Source organism: Aegilops tauschii, chromosome 7 (genome assembly GCF_002575655.3).
Source record: "Aegilops tauschii subsp. strangulata cultivar AL8/78 chromosome 7, Aet v6.0, whole genome shotgun sequence".
Lineage (NCBI taxonomy): Eukaryota > Viridiplantae > Streptophyta > Magnoliopsida > Poales > Poaceae > Aegilops > Aegilops tauschii.
This window is the reverse complement of record NC_053041.3, coordinates 147,119,665-147,137,507: the sequence shown is the minus strand read 5'-3', so window position 1 is coordinate 147,137,507 and position 17,843 is coordinate 147,119,665. Positions and strand designations below refer to the sequence as shown.

General features: G+C 49.6%; 1 non-coding gene and 1 pseudogene across 1 annotated transcript; one reads left to right on the top strand and one right to left on the bottom strand.

Annotated features, from left to right (window-relative positions):
• Window positions 1-14,574: 14,574 nt before the first annotated feature.
• LOC109764393 (16.9 kDa class I heat shock protein 2-like) lies at window positions 14,575-15,462 on the top strand (annotated as a pseudogene).
• A 139-nt stretch (window positions 15,463-15,601) lies between these two features.
• Window positions 15,602-15,762, bottom strand: LOC120970219 (U1 spliceosomal RNA). Its single transcript, XR_005764950.2, has one exon. It is a non-coding gene; the product is annotated as a U1 spliceosomal RNA (small nuclear RNA).
• Between the last annotated feature and the right edge of the window lie 2,081 nt (window positions 15,763-17,843).

The window sequence follows — 17,843 nt, the reverse complement described above, 5'->3', positions numbered from 1 at the left end:
AAAGCATCAGCCGCCTCGTTCTTCCTGCGATCGATGTGCTCTACCTGGTAACCCTGAAAGTGCCCAGCAATGGCATCAACTTCACGGCGATAAGCCGCCATGAGAGGGTCCTTGGAGTCCCACTTTCCTGATACTTGTTGAGCCACCAAGTCTGGGTCGCCGAAGCACCTTACCCGGCTCAAGCTCATCTCCTTAGACATCCGAAGACCGTGGAGCAAGGCCTCGTACTCAGCCGCATTGTTAGTGCAAGGAAACATCAACTGCAACACATAATGGAACTTGTCACCCTTAGGGGAAGCCAACACGACTCCAGCCCCCGAGCCCTCCAATTGCCTGGACCCATCGAAGTGAATAGTCCAATATGTGTTATCCGACTTTTGTTCGGGCACTTGTAACTCTGTCCAATCGTTGATGAAATCCACCAAGGCTTGAGATTTAACAGCAGTGCGTGGTATGTATTTCAGACCATGAGGTCCGAGCTCTATAGCCCACTTAGCCACTCTCCCTGTGGCCTCTCTGTTTTGAATGATATCTCCAAGGGGGGCAGAACTGACCATAGTGATGGGGTGACCCTGGAAATAATGCTTAAGCTTCCGGCTTGCCATGAACACACCATAAACAAGCTTCTGCCAATGTGGATACCGCTGTTTGGACTCGATGAGCACTTCGTTGACATAATAAACCGGCCGCTGAACCGGATGCTCCTTACCCTCTTCCTTGCGCTCCACCACCACAGCCACACTGACGGCTCGTGTGTTAGCAGCCACATACAGCAATAGAGGCTCCTTGTCAACCGGAGCAGCAAGGACTGGGGGCTCTGCCAGCTGCCTCTTCAAATCCTCAAAAGCAGTATTAGCTGCATCATTCAGACAAAGTCATCAGTTTTCTTCATCAACTGATATAATGGCATGGCCTTCTCACCCAAACGGCTTATAAACCGGGTTAAAGCAGCAATACGACCCGCCAAGCGCTGGACGTTGTTTATACACGTCGGCTTAGCCAGGGAGGTGATGGCCTTGATCTTCTCCGGGTTAGCTTCAATGCCTCTGTTAGAGACCACAAAACCCAAGAGCTTGCCTGCAGGAACACCAAAAACACACTTGGCCGGGTTAAGCATCATCTTGTAGGAGATTATCAAAGGTTTCCCTCAGATCATCTATCAAGGTTTCCTCCTTCCTGGATTTAACCACAATATCATCCACATAAGCATGAACATTGCGCCCAATCTGGTTATGAAGACAGTTCTGCATGCAACGCTGATAAGTCGCCTGCGCACTCTTGAGTCCAAAGGGCATAGACACATAGCAGAAGGCTCCAAAGGGAGTGATGAACGCCGTCTTCTCCTGGTCCTTAACTGCCATTTTAATCTGATGATATCCAGAATAAGCATCCAAGAAACTTAAGCGCTCACAACCCGCCATAGCATCAATGATTTGATCAATACGGGGAAGGGCAAAAGGATCAGCCGGACACGCCTTGTTTAAGTCCGTGTAGTCCACACACATCCGCCAGGTGCCGTTCTTCTTGAGCACGAGCACCGGGTTAGCTAACCACTCTGGGTGAAAGACTTCAACGATAAACCCGGCCGCCAAGAGCCGGGCCACCTCTTCACCAATAGCTTTTCGCCTCTCTTCATTAAACCGCCGAAGGAATTGCCTGACCGGCTTAAATTTCGGATCAACATTGAGAGTGTGCTCAGCGAGTTCTCTAGGTACACCTGGCATGTCAGAAGGTTTCCATGCAAAAATGTCCCTATTCTCACGGATGAACTCGATGAGCGCGCTTTCCTATTTTGGATCCAGATTGGCACTAATGCTAAACTGCTGAGATGAATCACCTGGAACGAAATCAACAAGTTTAGTCTCATCAGCCGTCTTAAATTTCATTGCCGGCTCATGCTCCGTAGTCGACTTTTTCAGAGAGGTCATATCTGTTGGGTCAACATTGTCCTTGTAAAATTTTAACTCCTCTGTTGCACAAACAGATTCTGCATAAGCTGCATCGCCTTCCTCACACTCCAAGGCCACCTTCCGGCTGCCATGAACCATAATGGTCCCATTGAGACCCGGCATCTTGAGCTGTAAATACACGTAACACGGCCGTGCCATGAACTTGGCGTAAGCCGGCCGCCCAAATATGGCATGACACGGGCTTCTTATCTTGACCACCTCAAAGGTCAATTTTTCCACCCTGTAGTTGTGCTCGTCTCCAAAGGCCACTTCCAACTCGATCTTGCCGACTGGATAAGCCGACTTACCAGGTACCACACCATGGAAAATAGTGTTTGACTGGCTGAGGTTCTTATCAATCAACCCCATACGACGGAAAGTCTCATAATAGAGGATGTCGATGCTGCTGCCTCCGTCCATGAGCACCTTAGTGAACTTATATCCTCCCACCTGAGGGGCCACCACCAAGGCCAAGTGACCCGGATTATCCACCCGGGGAGGGTGATCCTCCCTACTCCACACGATAGGCTGCTCAGACCATCTTAAATAGCGTGGAACCGCCGGCTCAACAGCATTCACAGCCCTCTTATGAAGCTTCTGATCTCGCTTACACAGACTGGTGGTAAATACATGATACTGTCCATCGCTAAGCTGCTTTGGATTGGTCTGATAACCCCCCTGCTGCTGTTGATGACCCTGGCCAGACTGCTGATTAAAGCCCCCTTGACCGTTCTGAGGATTAGGATTTGAGCCGCCGCCCGGGCCATGAAAGCCGCCGGCGCCTGAGCCACCGCCCGGGCCATTGTTGCCGTTAAAGGCGTTGGAATTCTTAAAGGCCTTCATGATTGCACAATCCTTCCATAGATGAGTAGCCGGCTTCTCTCTAGAGCCATGCCTTGGGCAGGGCTCATTCAACAGCTGCTCCAGCGTCGGGCCTGACCCTCCGGCTCGGGGAGGGGGCCTCCCCTTGCGTCTCTGGCTATTACCCTGTGAGCTGGCGTTGGCCACGAACTCTAGGCTGCCATCGGCCTTACGCTTGCCACCTCCTTGGTTCCCCGGGTTATGCTGAGGACCCTTGCCATTGCCGTTCTTCTTTCCCTTCCCTGTCCTTTCATCATCTAAAGCAGGGTCCTTGGTACTATCAGAATCGGCGTACTTGACGAGAGCCGCCATCAGCGTACCCATATCATTGCAGTCGCGCTTAAGCCGCCCGAGTTTCATCTTCAGGGGCAGAAAACGACAATTTTGCTCCAACATTAAGACTGCAGAGCCGGCATCCATCTTATCCGATGAATGTATGATCTCTTTGACCCGGCAAACCCAATGTGTCGTCGACTCACCCTCCTGCTGTTTACAGTTAGTCAAATCCACTATTGACATACACTGCCTACAGGTGTCTTTGAAGTTTTGTATGAACCGGGCCTTCAGCTCAGCCCAAGATCCGATGGAATTCGGCGGTAGCCCTTTCAACCAAGTGCGGGCAGTCCCATCTAGCATCATGGTGAAGTACTTGGCCATCGCCGCTTCACTGACCTCCAGCAGTTCCATGGCCATCTCGTAGCTTTCGATCCAGGCTCCGGGTTGTAAGTCAGCCGTGTAATTAGGCACCTTCCTAGGGCCTTTGAAGTCCTTGGGCAGACGTTCATTGCGGAGAGCTGGCACTAAACAAGGGACACCTCCAGTCCTCGTAGGGATACCCACGTCGACGGAAGTCGTCGGATAAGCTGGGGGAGTCTGGTAAGCCGTCAACTGAGGCACCTGTTCCGCCTCTTGCCGCGCTCTGTCTTGGTCTGCTGCGTGAAAGGCTCCGTTATGAGCCGGGCCATGGCCAGGGGGCGGGTCATGGCGTCGGACATTACTTGAGCCGGTCGCTGAGACCATGTGTCTGCTATAACTCGGGCTCCGGCCTGGACGAGGGGTCGAGTGGATCCTGTCCCGGCTGTAAGAGTACGCCTCTTGCTGCGCCAGCGCTGTCTGAAGGAGTTCTCTCACCCGGCGGGTTTCAATAGCCGTTGGAGAGTCGCCGTCAATTGGGAGGGCCGCCAGCCGTGCTGCTGCGGCGACCATGTTCTCCAGCGGGTTAGCATAATGACCCGGTGGTATTGGCACATACTGAGGCGGGGTAGGGTTCACCCGGGGAGGCCCCATCACTTGTGGCTGAACAGGGGTCCCAGACCCGGGCACTATGATCCCTGGCGGGTTACTAGACCCTGCACCTGGCGTGTTGAAGAGGTTTCGAGGATCATAGACCGGAGGGAGTCGAGATTGGGCCTTTTGATGCCTCCTTCTCATGACCTCATTGGACGCGTTCTGATCCATCGTGAGCCGGAAGGACTGCGCCTGAATCAACTGAGTTTGGGCGTCGAGAGCCGCCCTCTCCGCAGCCATCCTGATCCCTTCCGCTGCCAGATCCTCCTTGGCCTTCACTAGATCTAACTTTAACTGTGCTACCTCCGCGTCGTGCTGAGCTTGATCCGCCGGGTCAACCGCGGCGGTCAACAGGGCCGTCCTCTTGTCCGTGAGACCCATCAGCACCTGAGCCGGTGAGGGCACCGGGTTTCCCGCCCCAGCAGCAGGGTTCTGAACAGGCTGCGCACCGGCCATGAAGATTCCAACCCAGCTCGGCGGCTCAAACGGGTCCGGAATACTGTCACCATCGGAACAACCCATGAGCCTGCCGTCTTGAAGTTGATACAACGAGTTTGACTCATCTATGGACGACTTGCCGTCAGAGCCAGCGGCCGTCTCATCACCAGATCCAGATTCATCAGAGAGCCCTCCATGGATACATCCCACAAAAGCATGCTTCAAGGCAGGCAGGGCCCGGGCGGGTCGTGCGCGCTGAGCCGTCTCGATGAGATCGGCGCAGAGATCCGGCTCAGGGCCCGGCTCACCAATCTTGCCAATGAAAACATGAATTCCGCCGAAGGGGACCCGGTATCCGTACTCAATTGAGCCGGCGTCGGGGCCCCAGTTTGCATCGTCGATGTAGAGCTTGCCGCGACGACTCTTGGTCATCCGGCCCACAGCGTATCCCTTGAGCCCTTCAAAGCTGCCCTTCAAGAACTCAAATCCACCGTGCGCTGGCCCCACGGTGGGCGCCAACTGTCGTGGAATTGTCACGGCAGATGTCCTCAAGCTAGGACTTAGTCGTGGAGCCATCGCCGCTAGGAAGCTTGAAGGGGTTAAACGGGACAGGGAACACGAGGGTTTATACTGGTTCGGCCCCTTACGGTGAAGGTAAAAGCCTACGTCCAGTTGAGGTGGTATTGATTAGGGTTTCGATGACCAGGGAGCTTAACTGCTATGCCTGGCTCTCGACGAGATCTTTCTTGCCCCTAAACCGCTGCCGGGTCATCCCTTTATATAGAGAGGTTGACGCCCAGCAGCTCTCAGAGTCCCGGCCGGCTCATAAGAGTGTCCGGCTCGGACTCTCAACTATTCTTACCTTACACTACAAGTTCTACCATAATGACGGTTGTAACTACGGGCCTTAAGCCATCTCCGGGTCTTAAGCCCATCTTCGGCCCACCGTCTTCAAGCTTGGCACCGGGCTTCAGGTGATGACCCTTATGAGTAACCCGGCCCCACCGGGCGGGTGACTCTAAGGTCTATATCCTCAAGAGTACTCTTGAATCATTTCGACCCATCGAGTCTGCCTGAGGTTGAGGTTGGGCTGGGTGAAGATGTACTTGAGACTCTTGTGATCGGTGAATATGTCCACTTTTCTTCCCAACAAGAGATGTCTCCATGTTATTAATGCATGGACAACTGCCGCCAACTCAAGATCGTGAGTGGGGTAGTTCTTTTCATTAGGCTTCAACTGACGAGAGGTATAGGCCACAACTTTCTTCTCTTGCATTAACACAGCACCGAGACCTTGGAGAGAAGCATCACAGAAAACTTCAAATGGCTTGGATTCGTCAGGAGGAGTTAAGACAGGAGCTGTGATGAGTTTCTCTTTGAGAGTGTTGAAAGCAACGTCACACTCAGGAGACCAGACATACTTCACATGCTTCTGGAGGAGGTTGGAAAGAGGATTTGCAATCTTAGAGAAATTCTCAACGAATCTTCGGCAATAGCTTGCAAGACCAAGAAAACTGCGGAGCTGCTTGACATTCTGAGGAGGTTCCCAATTCACAATTGCAGACACCTTCTCGGGGTTAACAGCGATGCCCTTGGCAGAGATGATGTGACCAAGGTAAAGAACTTCATCGAGCCAAAACTCACATTTGGAAAACTTCGCATAGAATTGATACTCTCTGAGCTTGTTGAGCACCAATCGCAAATGTTTGGCATGATCCTTCTTATTCTTGGAGAAGACCAAGATATCATCAAGATACACCAGGACGAATTCATTGGTATAGGGGTTGAAGATGAAATTCATCATCCGAGAGAATGTTGGAGGAGCATTGACAAGACCGAAAGACATGATAGTATATTCATAAGAACCAAAGCTTGTTCTGAATGCTGTCTTGGGAATATCTTCTTCGCGAATGCGAATCTGATGATAACCCATACGAAGGTCAAGCTTGGAGAATACTTTGGCACCTTTGAGTTGCTCGAATAGCTCATTGATGTTGGGAAGTGGATACTTGTTCTTGATTGTCTTCTTGTTCAATGGACGGTAGTCGACACAAAGCCGGTCCGTGCCATCCTTCTTCTGGACAAAAAGAACACCACAACCCCATGGAGATGAACTCGGTCTGATCAAACCCAGATGCTCTTGTTCATCGAGCTGTTTCTTCAATTCCTTCAGCTCCTTGGGTCCAAGCTTGTATGGACGCTTGCAAACGGGTTCAGTGCCAGGCTCAAGATCGATAACGAACTCAACTGGCCGGTGAGGAGGCATACCTGGAAGCTCTTCTAGAAAGACATCTTGATACTCACAAACGACTGGAATTTGAGAGATGGCATTCAATTCGCCCTTCTCATTGAGAGAAAATAACCGAATGGTTTCATCACGAGCGGCATAAATGATAACATCCTCAGAAGAGTGTGTCAAATGAATTTCCCTGGCAGCATAATCAAGTTGAGCCTTGTGCTTAGAAAGCCAGTCCATCCCGAGAATTAGATCAATATCCGAGTCACCAAGAACAACTGGAGAAGACAGAAATTTATAGTTCCCCATCTTGATGGAAACATCCGGAACCATGTAGCTTGCATTCATGGATTTGCCCAGAGAGACAAGTGCTAACGGTCTAGGCAAATCTTGAAAAACCAACTCATGCTTGGATGCAAATGCTCTTGATATGAAAGAAAGTGATGCACCAGTATCAAAAAGAACTTTTGCAGGAACATCATTAACTGAGAGATTACCCATTATCACATCAGTAGATTCCTCCGCTTGAGCTGCATTCATCATGTTCACCTTTGCAAACTTGGAATTATGCTTGACCACTGCATTGCTGGAAGATCTCACAGGAGGAGGAGGCGGAAGGCGCCTTTGGTTCAAGCACTTGTTAGCATAGTGACCTTTCTGCTGACACTTGTTGCAAGTCACCTCTGAGAGTGGACGGTGATAAGGAGCATTCGACTTTGGAGCTTGATTCTGAGACTTGTTCTGATAGCTAGAGTTGGAAGAGTGGGAAGATCCATGGCCACCTTTGTTCTTCTGCTGGTAAGGCTGACGAAACGGAGGAGGAGGAGGCAACCAGAACTTCTGTTGCTTAGCAGCCACTAGTGAGGAAGAAGAAGACTGAACTGCGTCCCTGACTCTCTTCTTAGAAGCCTCACACTTGAGCTGAGCAGCCTCTTGCTTCAGTGCCATGTTATAGAATTGATCAAACTGAGTAGGCTCAACAAGAACGAGAGCTAACTGCAGATCCTCTCTAAGGCCACCTCTGAAGTGATAGATCATGCTCTTTTCATCAGGAACGTCTTGTTTAGCAAAGCGAGCAAGTTTCTGAAACTGGATGTTGAATTGATACACAGACATGTTGCCTTGCTTGAGATTGCGGAACTCCTCACGCTTTCTCTCAACAACACTTTGTGGAATGTGGTGAGCTTTGAAGTCCCGACAGAAGTCAGTCCAAGTGATCACACGACCTCCTCTGGAATCTTTGTATTGTTGATACCAATCAGCAGCTTGGTCCTTGAGCTGAAAAGAAGCGAACTTGACATAGTCCTCGGGCCTGACATTGCTACATTCAAAATGCTTGTTGATGTCCACGAGCCAATCATCGGCATCCGTGGCCTCGGCACAGTAGCTGAAAGACTTGGGCTGATTTGCGAGAAACTGGTTGAGGGTAGCGAAGTGAGTCTGATTGTTGCCTTGGCCTTGATTTCCTTGATTGCCTTGCCCTTGGGTGTGTTCTTGCAAGAGTTGCAGAATCATCTGAGCATTGGCGTTGGTGGCTGCCATGATAGTTTGCCATGCCTCCGGAGGCGGAGGTGGTGGCGGAGGGTTCGCCTGACTCCCTTCATTGCGTTCCGGATTCTGACGCGTTGGCGGAGCCATCCTGAAGAGGGTGACATTCGTTAGCATCTTGATAGACAAATAGACAAGTAGAATCAACGGATAGAAATTGCAACATATAGTCTTCACAATAAACATTCGAACGAGGATGAAACGAATGAATTCCATAGTAAATCATCACACTTCCGTTAAGTTGAGAAGCCACTTAGAAAGAAATATGGAATCAACATTTGGCTTCGAAGCAACTCGAATACCACAATTCAAAACAAAACAAAGTATTGGCTTGCAGAATAAGCCGGAACAAACATATGATAGATATTTCGTCCGAAGTTTTCGTGGTGCGGCCCACACGGGCTCGATCGTACAGCACCATCATGTACAAGGCTGTGCACATGACATACGAAGCATCCCCGAGTCGGCATAGCCAAGGACTCTTTAAGACACTACGAGACCACTGTAAAACCAACCGTGGAAAGGCGGACCACTAGACGTCGAACCCCAATCTCATATCATGCGTCTCTCGGAAAGATATCCTAGGAGCTACTTGAATTCCCACTTATAAACTCCCGAAACTTTCTGGTTATGCAATCTGGTGTTGGGGATACAGGGGACACAAAATATATCACCCAAACTAGCAATCCCTAGATCCATCTGTATCCATCCGTCAACACATAACCAAGAAACCTTCGAAAATCGTGTACCTCAACCTTCGAAAAACATCCATTATACGAGTTATGGCAATACTCCCGAACTCCCGCCCCAGTACTGGGTCGCGTCGAGGTGATCTCACCAACAACTGCATAAAAGAGATTTCGATGTCGGCGAAACTCAGGTATTCCAGAACTGCAACGATAAAATTGTGACGACAACACCTCGGAGCTCAACTCCCCGGGACACTGCCACAACCCCTAAATGTCAGGAGGCACCAAGAACAATGTTCTCGTCACAAAACCATCGGAACGATTCTAAGATACCCGCGTGATCCTAAAAAAATTTTAGTGAAATTTGAGGAGAGAAGAGTCAAAACTTCTACGTCAGGAGACCTCACCAGAGCGACGAAGGGACTGAGGAGTAAAAAGAATCCTACTCTCCGATATATATAATCCTAAGACTCAAAACATTTTTGTTCTAGACTCAACAACGCCAGCGATTCGATCAAGCAGGGGCTCCTAAGTCGGGGATGGCTCTGATTACCAACTTGTAACGCCCACGATGCGGCTATATCTCCCACGTGTCGAGGCACGACTTAGAGGCATAACCGCATTGTGGTCTTGTCGTAAGAAGGGTCACCTTCACACAATCCCATGTAATGAACAAGAATGGGATAACGAGAGTTGGCTTACAATCGCCACTTCACACAAAACATAAATATAATTCATACATCATCCAAAATCCACACATAGACCGACTACGGTCAAAATCCAAATTAAAATAAGATAACCCCAAATGCTAGATCCCCGATCGACCCAACTGGGCTCCACTACTGATCATCAGGAAAAGACACATAGTAACGACCACGTTCCTCGTCGAACTCCCACTTGAGGTAGATTTCATCATCTGCACTGGCATCGTCGGCACCTTCAACTGTTTTGGTAGAATCTGTGAGTCACGAGGACTCAGCAATCTCACACCCGCGAGATCAAGACTATTTAAGCTTATAGGAGAGGATGGTGTAATGAGGTGGAGCAGCATCAGGCACTAAGCATATATGGTGGCTAACATACGCAAAAGAGAGCGAGAAGAGAAGTAACAGAACTGTCGTCATCTAGTAATGACCAAGAAGTGATCCTGAACTCCTACTTACGTCATTCATAACTCAAACCGTGTTCACTTCCCGGACTCCGCCGAGAAGAGACCATCACGGCTACACACGCGATTGAAGTATTTTAATTAAGTCAAGTGACAAGTTCTCTATAACCGGACATTAACAAATTCACATCTGCCTCATAACCGCGGGCACGGCTTTCGAAAGATATTACCCTGCAGGAGTGTCCCAACTTAGCCCATCATAAGCTCTCACGGTCAACGAAGGATAAACCTTCTCCCAGGAAGACCCGATCAGTCTCGGGATCCCGGTTTACAAGACATTTTGACAATGGTAAAACAAGACCAGCAAAGCCACCCGAATGTGCCGACAAATCCCGATAGGAGCTGCACATATCTCGTTCTTAGGGCACACCGGATTGTCCAAGCTTCCGATAGGCGAGCCCAGAGTTGCCCCTGGTGGCCACCGGCGACTGACAGGTTGGACCAATACTCAGAGGAGCACTGGCCCGGAGGTTTAAATAAAGATGACCCTCGGGCTCGCGAAAACCCGGGGGAAAAGGCTTAGGTGGCAAATGGTAAAACCAAAGTTGGGCCTTATTGAAGGAGTTTTATTCAAGGCGAACTGTCAAGGGGGTCCCATAAATCACCCAACCGCGTAAGGAACGCAAACTCAAGGAACATAATACCGGTATGACAAAAACTAGGGCGGCAAGAGTGGAACAAAACACCAGGCATAAGGCCGAGCCTTCCACCCTTTACCCAATATATAGATGCATTAATTAAATAAGAGATATTGTGACATCCCAAAATATCCACGTTCCAACATGGAAACAACTTCAACTTCACCTGCAACTAGCAACGCTATAAGAAGGGCTGAGCAAAAGCGGTAACTTAGCCAAACAACGGTTTGCTAGGAAAGGATGGTTAGAGGTTGACATGGCAATATGGGAGGCGTGATATAGCAAGTGGTAGGTAGCGCAGCATGGCAATAGAACGAACAACTAGCAAAGCAAAGATAGAAGTGATTTCGAGGGTGTGGTCATCTTGCCTGCAAGGTTCTCAGAGTTGTCGAAAGCTTGATCCTCGTAAGCGTACTCAACAGGTTCCTCGTTCACGAACTCGTCTCCCGGCTCTACCCAAAACAAGAACAACAAGCAACGGAACCACAATCAAACACGGGAAATGCACAAACAACATGATGCAATACATAAATGATATGCGAGATGTGATATGCGATGCATATGCGTGCTCCGGAAGGAAAATGATGAACAAGGCAGTAACTTGGAAAACCAAGCATGCCACTGGAAAGATGAGATGATTTCGGTCGAAATCGATATAAAGATCACCGGAAACGGATGCACGGTTTGCAAAAGGCAAGCAAAACAAAGATGACACGAATCTGCGATTAACAACATGATAGCACTTAGAATACAACAAGAAACAAAGCTACAGCACTCCAACGTAGGAAAAAAGCATATGGCAGTAATCTACAGGAGATGTTTGACAAAAGATGAACACTGAGCTAAGGCTAGATCACAACATAACAGGTTCAAACAAGCATGGAAAAAGTGCAAAAGATAACAGGTTCACAGACTTAGTGAAATTACTGGACATGCCTGAAACAGCATCAGGTAGCAATGTTCAGAGCACAAAAACAATATGCTACAGGAACTTAACATGGCAAAACAAGGCATGACAGTATTGTAGTAAATTCATATGACAAAAGTCCCTTACTGACCATAAGCCAAAAAGGATCAGAAGATATGATCGCAACCATGTAAACATAGCAAGTTTCGTTAACAGGTTTCAGACAGCAGAAAACAGAGCATGGCAGAAACAATAATATAAAGGCATCTTGGTGAGCTTGATGCACTCACCACAAAGTAATGCATGACAAAACAAGCATACCTACAGCAAGATGGCATGTTTATAAATCTATCCATGGCAAGAGCGATTACATAGCATGTATGAAATAACTACAACAACCTTGGCAAAATTGAATAACACGTAAACAATCTGCCAGAAATATTTTATAGCAAAAGTAGAGCAAGATTGAGTCATGCTATGGCACTCCATAATTGCAAACAAGGGCATGAATGGATCAATGACAACCATATATACAAAACATTCTTACTGAACATCACCAAAATAATCATGGATCTCTCTGTAGCCACATGGATACATAGCAACAAAATAACAGCCGTCACAGACTTAGAAAAACTTTACTGTCCCTGAAATCAGAAACATCATGAAGCCTAGTTTGCATGCTTGTGCTAGTCACCACAGAGATCATAAAAATACATGGCATACACCTTTGTAAAGATGGCATGGAATACAACAAAACACATGTAGAGCTCATGCTCATAAGATGCACAAATTAAATGCAACAAAAATAACAAATCTCCAAGTTCTGATAAGTAACAGCAGATAACAGCAACTAGCACTCTTGCACCAGGGATTTGGGCAATAATATGGCCTCAAATGAACATGGTGCAATTGAACAAAATGTAGAGTATCATGAGGCAAACATTTCAATATATCACACGCATGAAATGAAGCTATATGCAGAGAGTTATACCATGAGAAAGTATGCAACAGAATGTAGAATATCGCAGACTTAGGAAAATTTCGGGGGGAGAAAGAAAGTCAACCCGCGGGCGTTGACCGGATCGGGATCGAGCTCGGCCTGACCTCGAGCTCGCCGGAGAAGGAGCTGCTGTCGGCGGCCGGAGTGAAGGAGGAAGGAGGCGCCGGGGCTCGGGGAAGGTCGGGTGCGGGCGCGCCGGCGCCGGCGACGGGCTACGGCGGCGCCTCGGGGCGCGGAGCCGCGGTGGCGAGGGCGGAGGACGGCGGCGGCCGGCGGAGCTCGGGCTCCCGGCGGACGGCGGTGGGGGCGATGGCGGCGCGGGGCCCGGTGGGCGGAGGGAGGAAGGAGGCGGCGAGCTGCGCGGGCTCGGGCGCGGGGAGGCACGGGCCCGGCGGGGGCCGAACGCGGGCTTCCCGGCCGCGGCGGCGCGGCGTACGGAGGCGACACGTGTCGCCCTCCGAGTGGCTGGAGCGGTGGCGCCGATGTGTCCGGCCCCGGGCGAACACGTCCGGCGGCGCGGAGGAGCGGGTTAGGGTTTGGACTGCGAATGTTTTCGGGGGACTCACATATATATAGCTAGAGGGAGTTAGGAGACTCCAAATGGAGTACGGTTTTCGCCCACACGATCGTGATCGAACGACCTAGAGCATGGAAGTGAGTTTGCTGGGTTTTGGGTTGTTTAGAGAGGGGTTTTGCTGCAACACACAAACGGACATTGCGGTTGCCCGGTTAACCGTTGGAGTAACAAACGACCTTCAAATGGAACGAAACTTGACCGGTGGTATACCAAGGCCACTTGACAAGCCTCGGTCCATTCCGAGAACGTTTGACACCCGCTCACGAAATAAAATCAGAGGGGTGCGCCGGAGGAGGTGGGAGTGCCGGATTGCAAAACGGACAACGGGGAAAATGCTCGGATGCATGAGACGAACACGTACGCAAATGCAATGCACATGATGACATGATATGAGATGCATGACATGAACAAAAATACAAAACGAAAAACAAAACCCGACTGGTAGCAATTAATTAATCTCCGCCTTAGCATACAAGGACCATGGCTCGCAGCGGGTAGTTACGGTGGTTTTGAGGAGACCCGCTCAAGGTCGCTGGTTCGGAGCTATTCCGAGATCTCAAGGAGCGCCAAGCTCAATACGTCCAAGAAGAAAGAAAGGCTTTCACCTACGACTGCAGCTGCTGGTACTTTATCTCTGTCGCTTTCAACTCCCACTCTTTCTCCCTTTGGGAATATCATAACACATAGCCGAAAATGGCAAGAGTTGGAGTTATAAATATGGAAAGTTACATCCGGGGTGTTACACGGCCGGGGTGGTTGGAGCGGCGACGAAGGCAAGAGAGAAAAAGAAAGGAGAAAAAATAAGAGGATAAAGGTGCGGGCCTGGGAAGGATTTTGGTGGGGTTTTAGATGATTCAGGGGTCGGAGTCCTGAGTGTATGCTGATCTGTCCACTTAAAGGATTTATACAAGCCCCGTTTGAATGACAGAACACGTTTAAACCATTCGATCCGGTTTAAGGGTCCACTGTTTTACCATCGTCGGCCTCGACCACGTACAAATGCATGACACGGAGAGAAAGTATCTCGTCTCACCAAGCGGCAACCCGTAACCCAGCCTGGCGCCACTGTCGTGCATGCACGCCAGATGTGCGTGCGGTGCCAAGGGAACCTCGTCGCATGCCAAAGCATCACACGAGTCGTCGCTGCGGCAACACGTGTGCACGCAGGCGGCACGTACACAGCAAACGTGTCAAGGCGATGCCCCACGCGGCCATGCATGCATTCGATTTGGTGTACTACTATATAACTGCCCAGGCGGAAGCGCTCTTGCCACTACAAACAGTCCGGTAGCATACCTGTCTCCTGGGATATCGTTTCAACCAAACACCGTACGTGTCAGCCATGTCGCTCATGCCTTGGTTCGGCGGCCGGGGAGGGATGGACCCCTTCTCCTCCGACCTCTGGGACCCCTTCGGCGCTTCCTGGCCCATGGACGCCGGACGCCGAGGCGGCGAAGGGGGCAGCCGCGACGACGCGACCGCCATGGCTCGCACCAACGTCGACTGGCACGAGAACGACAAGGAGCAATCTTCTCGGCCGAGATCCCGGGTAGGTGAAGTTCCGTGTCTTCTCTTTTCTGGCAAGGTGGCTACAAAGAAGTATTCTTAACCATCTGATCGGCTGGTGCTGCTGCCGTGCGTGTAGGGGTGAGGAAGGAGGACGTGAAGGTGGAGGTGGAGGACGGCAACGTGCTCAAGATCAGCGGGGCGAAGACGCGGGAGGAGGAGCACAAGGGCGACGCCTGGAACCGGGTGGAGCGCAGCTTCGGGTCCTTCATGCGCCGGTTCCGCCTGCCTGAGAACGCCAAGGCGGACGGCATCCGGTGCACCATGCAGGACGGCGTGCTCAGAGTCGTCGTGCCCAAGGACGAGGAAGCCCAGAAGCAGCGCAACGTCCGCTCCATCGACATCGCCTAAAGGCACCGCACCTACGCATGCAGTCAACGGCTTCCTAGCGTGACATGCCATCTCCTCCGGTACCAGTGTACCACTACACTGTATGGCGGTGGACGTGTCTCTTATTTTATTAGCGTGTATCGTGTGTTCTATTTTAGCAGTATGTACTGTAAGGCTAGGCTATTCTGTACGGTAGTTTAGAAGTGTTGTATGCGCCCTACAGCATACTGTAGCTCTAATCGTGTTCGCGTCCAAAAGTTTACTACTAGTGCACCGGCCTCCCATCTCCAGTAACCATCGTAAACTGCAGTACGAAGGACCAGAACTAGATTTTTAAGACTGGCAGGGACAACAGAGAAGCATGCACAACCCCAGGCAAGGACCAAAATTTAATTTTCAAAGTTTGGCAGGGGCCGCGCGAACGCGTACCCCCTCTAGCACAAATTATGACGTCCACTCTCCCCGTAGGAAGATGGTAGGCCAACACACTCTAACAAGGTGCAATGTGAGCCATTGATCTAGGCCACAGCTCTTCTTGATCAGCTGTTGACCCCGTCCAGGTAAGTGCTTTGCAATGTTGGCCAAGGCGCCTATTATATAGGCGGCTCTCTAGCTACACCCTCCTCCCGTTCGCGAGGTGGTACTAAACGTGAGTCGCCCCTGCGCTGCCGTGGTGGTTCCAAGTCGTGGGCCTATTTCTGGTGGTCATTTGTAAGAGTTGGGCTCTAAATTGCTAAGCCCAGTAGTTCCTTCTGGCAATAGTTTTCCTTTCGGCTGGAATCTACTGGTTTGCCTGGAAAAAAACTACCGGCGGGAGTTTAATTCGTAATTTCGCACTTAATAATAGTACAGTTTTGCTGAGAACAGAAAAACCTAGTAGTGCAGTACTGTTCTCTCTGAAAAAACAGTATCAAATGCTCGGTGAATAATATAGATGTGTGCTAGAACAAATTTACCAAGAATTCAGTAGTTTTCACTCAAAAAAATAGGATTCATTTTGTCCATCCGAACTAGTAAGTTTCAATGAATGCGCCCGAATAATGTCACCTGGTTGCTCCCAAAGCACATGGATGGTGCCACTACCCCTTGGTGCTACCGTGATTGTGAACCCAAAAAATTGTGATGCCCCATTTTAGTTTTTTTTTTTTTTTGAGAGCATGCCCCATTTTAGTGGATTGTCGAAAATATTGAACTGGGCTCTTTGGGCCAACTGGATGTAAAGGAATGCCTAGGAAACTTCCGTAGCAATCTCTTGACCTTGTCTCTCTATTGGGAACCTCTAGCCATCAGACATGCTTTGGCTTTGCATCCTATTAGACAAGTGTTTGGCCGTTGGATTGGAAACGAGATGAACGTAAGTTTTTCTTCTTAGATGAGCCCTTCTATGGCACGATGGTCTCTAGGCGCCCTTCTTCCACCCTCAAACAGTGCTTCTTAGTCGGATGCTTCTCTCCCAAGTCTCGACGCAGCAAAAATGGCACACCTAACCCGTGAGATCGAGTATTGTGGTTTTCCTAATGGAGATTGTGTAACCTTCCAGCCGCACATCGGCTCGAGCATCCATTGGGGTTCGTCCTTTTTCATTGTCGCAGGTCAACTAAGAACATAAAAATTTTACTTTGTTAGTAAACCTTAATGAAGTGTTCTGAGTGGAAGTAAACTTTTAGCTGTACGAAACAAAAGAAATTTAATGTGGAAGCATGATGCGAAAGAAGCATCAAAAAGGTGTACTGAATACATTTGTACTAATACTGGGAAGTAGAATCTGGACGCGCGATAATAAGAAGCAAATTTTTAGCTGAATGAAACAAAAGGAATATAATGTGGAAGCGCGATTAATACAAAGCATGAGACAGTGTGCTGGGTACATGAGCGTTGTTGCTTGGAAGCATACTGTGGTGCAAGCTAATCAAAGGCATAAAAATGTGAACTTGGTGCATCGGTAGTCTTACTTGGAAGCTCGGAAATTTGAAAATGAAATGAAAATAAATATTGCCGCCAAATGGGGAGGCATATCTCTGGAGTAGGAAGCACACATAATGTTTGCTATCCCAAAAAATATTATTTTCTAATTATTATCTGACCTAATATATGAAGAGCAGAACACTAACATGCACACAATGAACACATGAACCAATTAGTACTAGGGAGAGTACGCATTACAAACCTAAATGCAAAAATTGTCATTACAAAACATCGAGTATGGCTGTGGCCGGAAGCGGGCACAGATCCTAATCACACGCCTGGGGAAGGGATTGGGTGGGTTGTCACGGTACAATACCTTTGATTTTGATGAGAGGCACTTCAAAGGGCACATATGCTAATCACATGCCTGAGGAAGGGATTGGGTGGGTTGTCGCGTTACAATACCTTTGATTTTGATTGGGGGGGGGGGGGGGGGGGGCAGTGGAGAAATCATGGTCTTCCGTCGGGGTATGGGAAGATGGATGATGGATGGCAGCCCAGGCCCCAATCGAGCTGGAGATGGGGGGCTGCGCCCCCTAAGGCCACGATGGAGCACCTATAGACTGTAGTGTCGCCCTAGGGCCGCATCGGAGCAGAGGACGATGGATCGTGAGCTCTGTTTGGGAACGCTCCAAGGAAAGAGACGACGGGGGAGTGATTAGAGGGGGGAAATAGCGAGGGTCT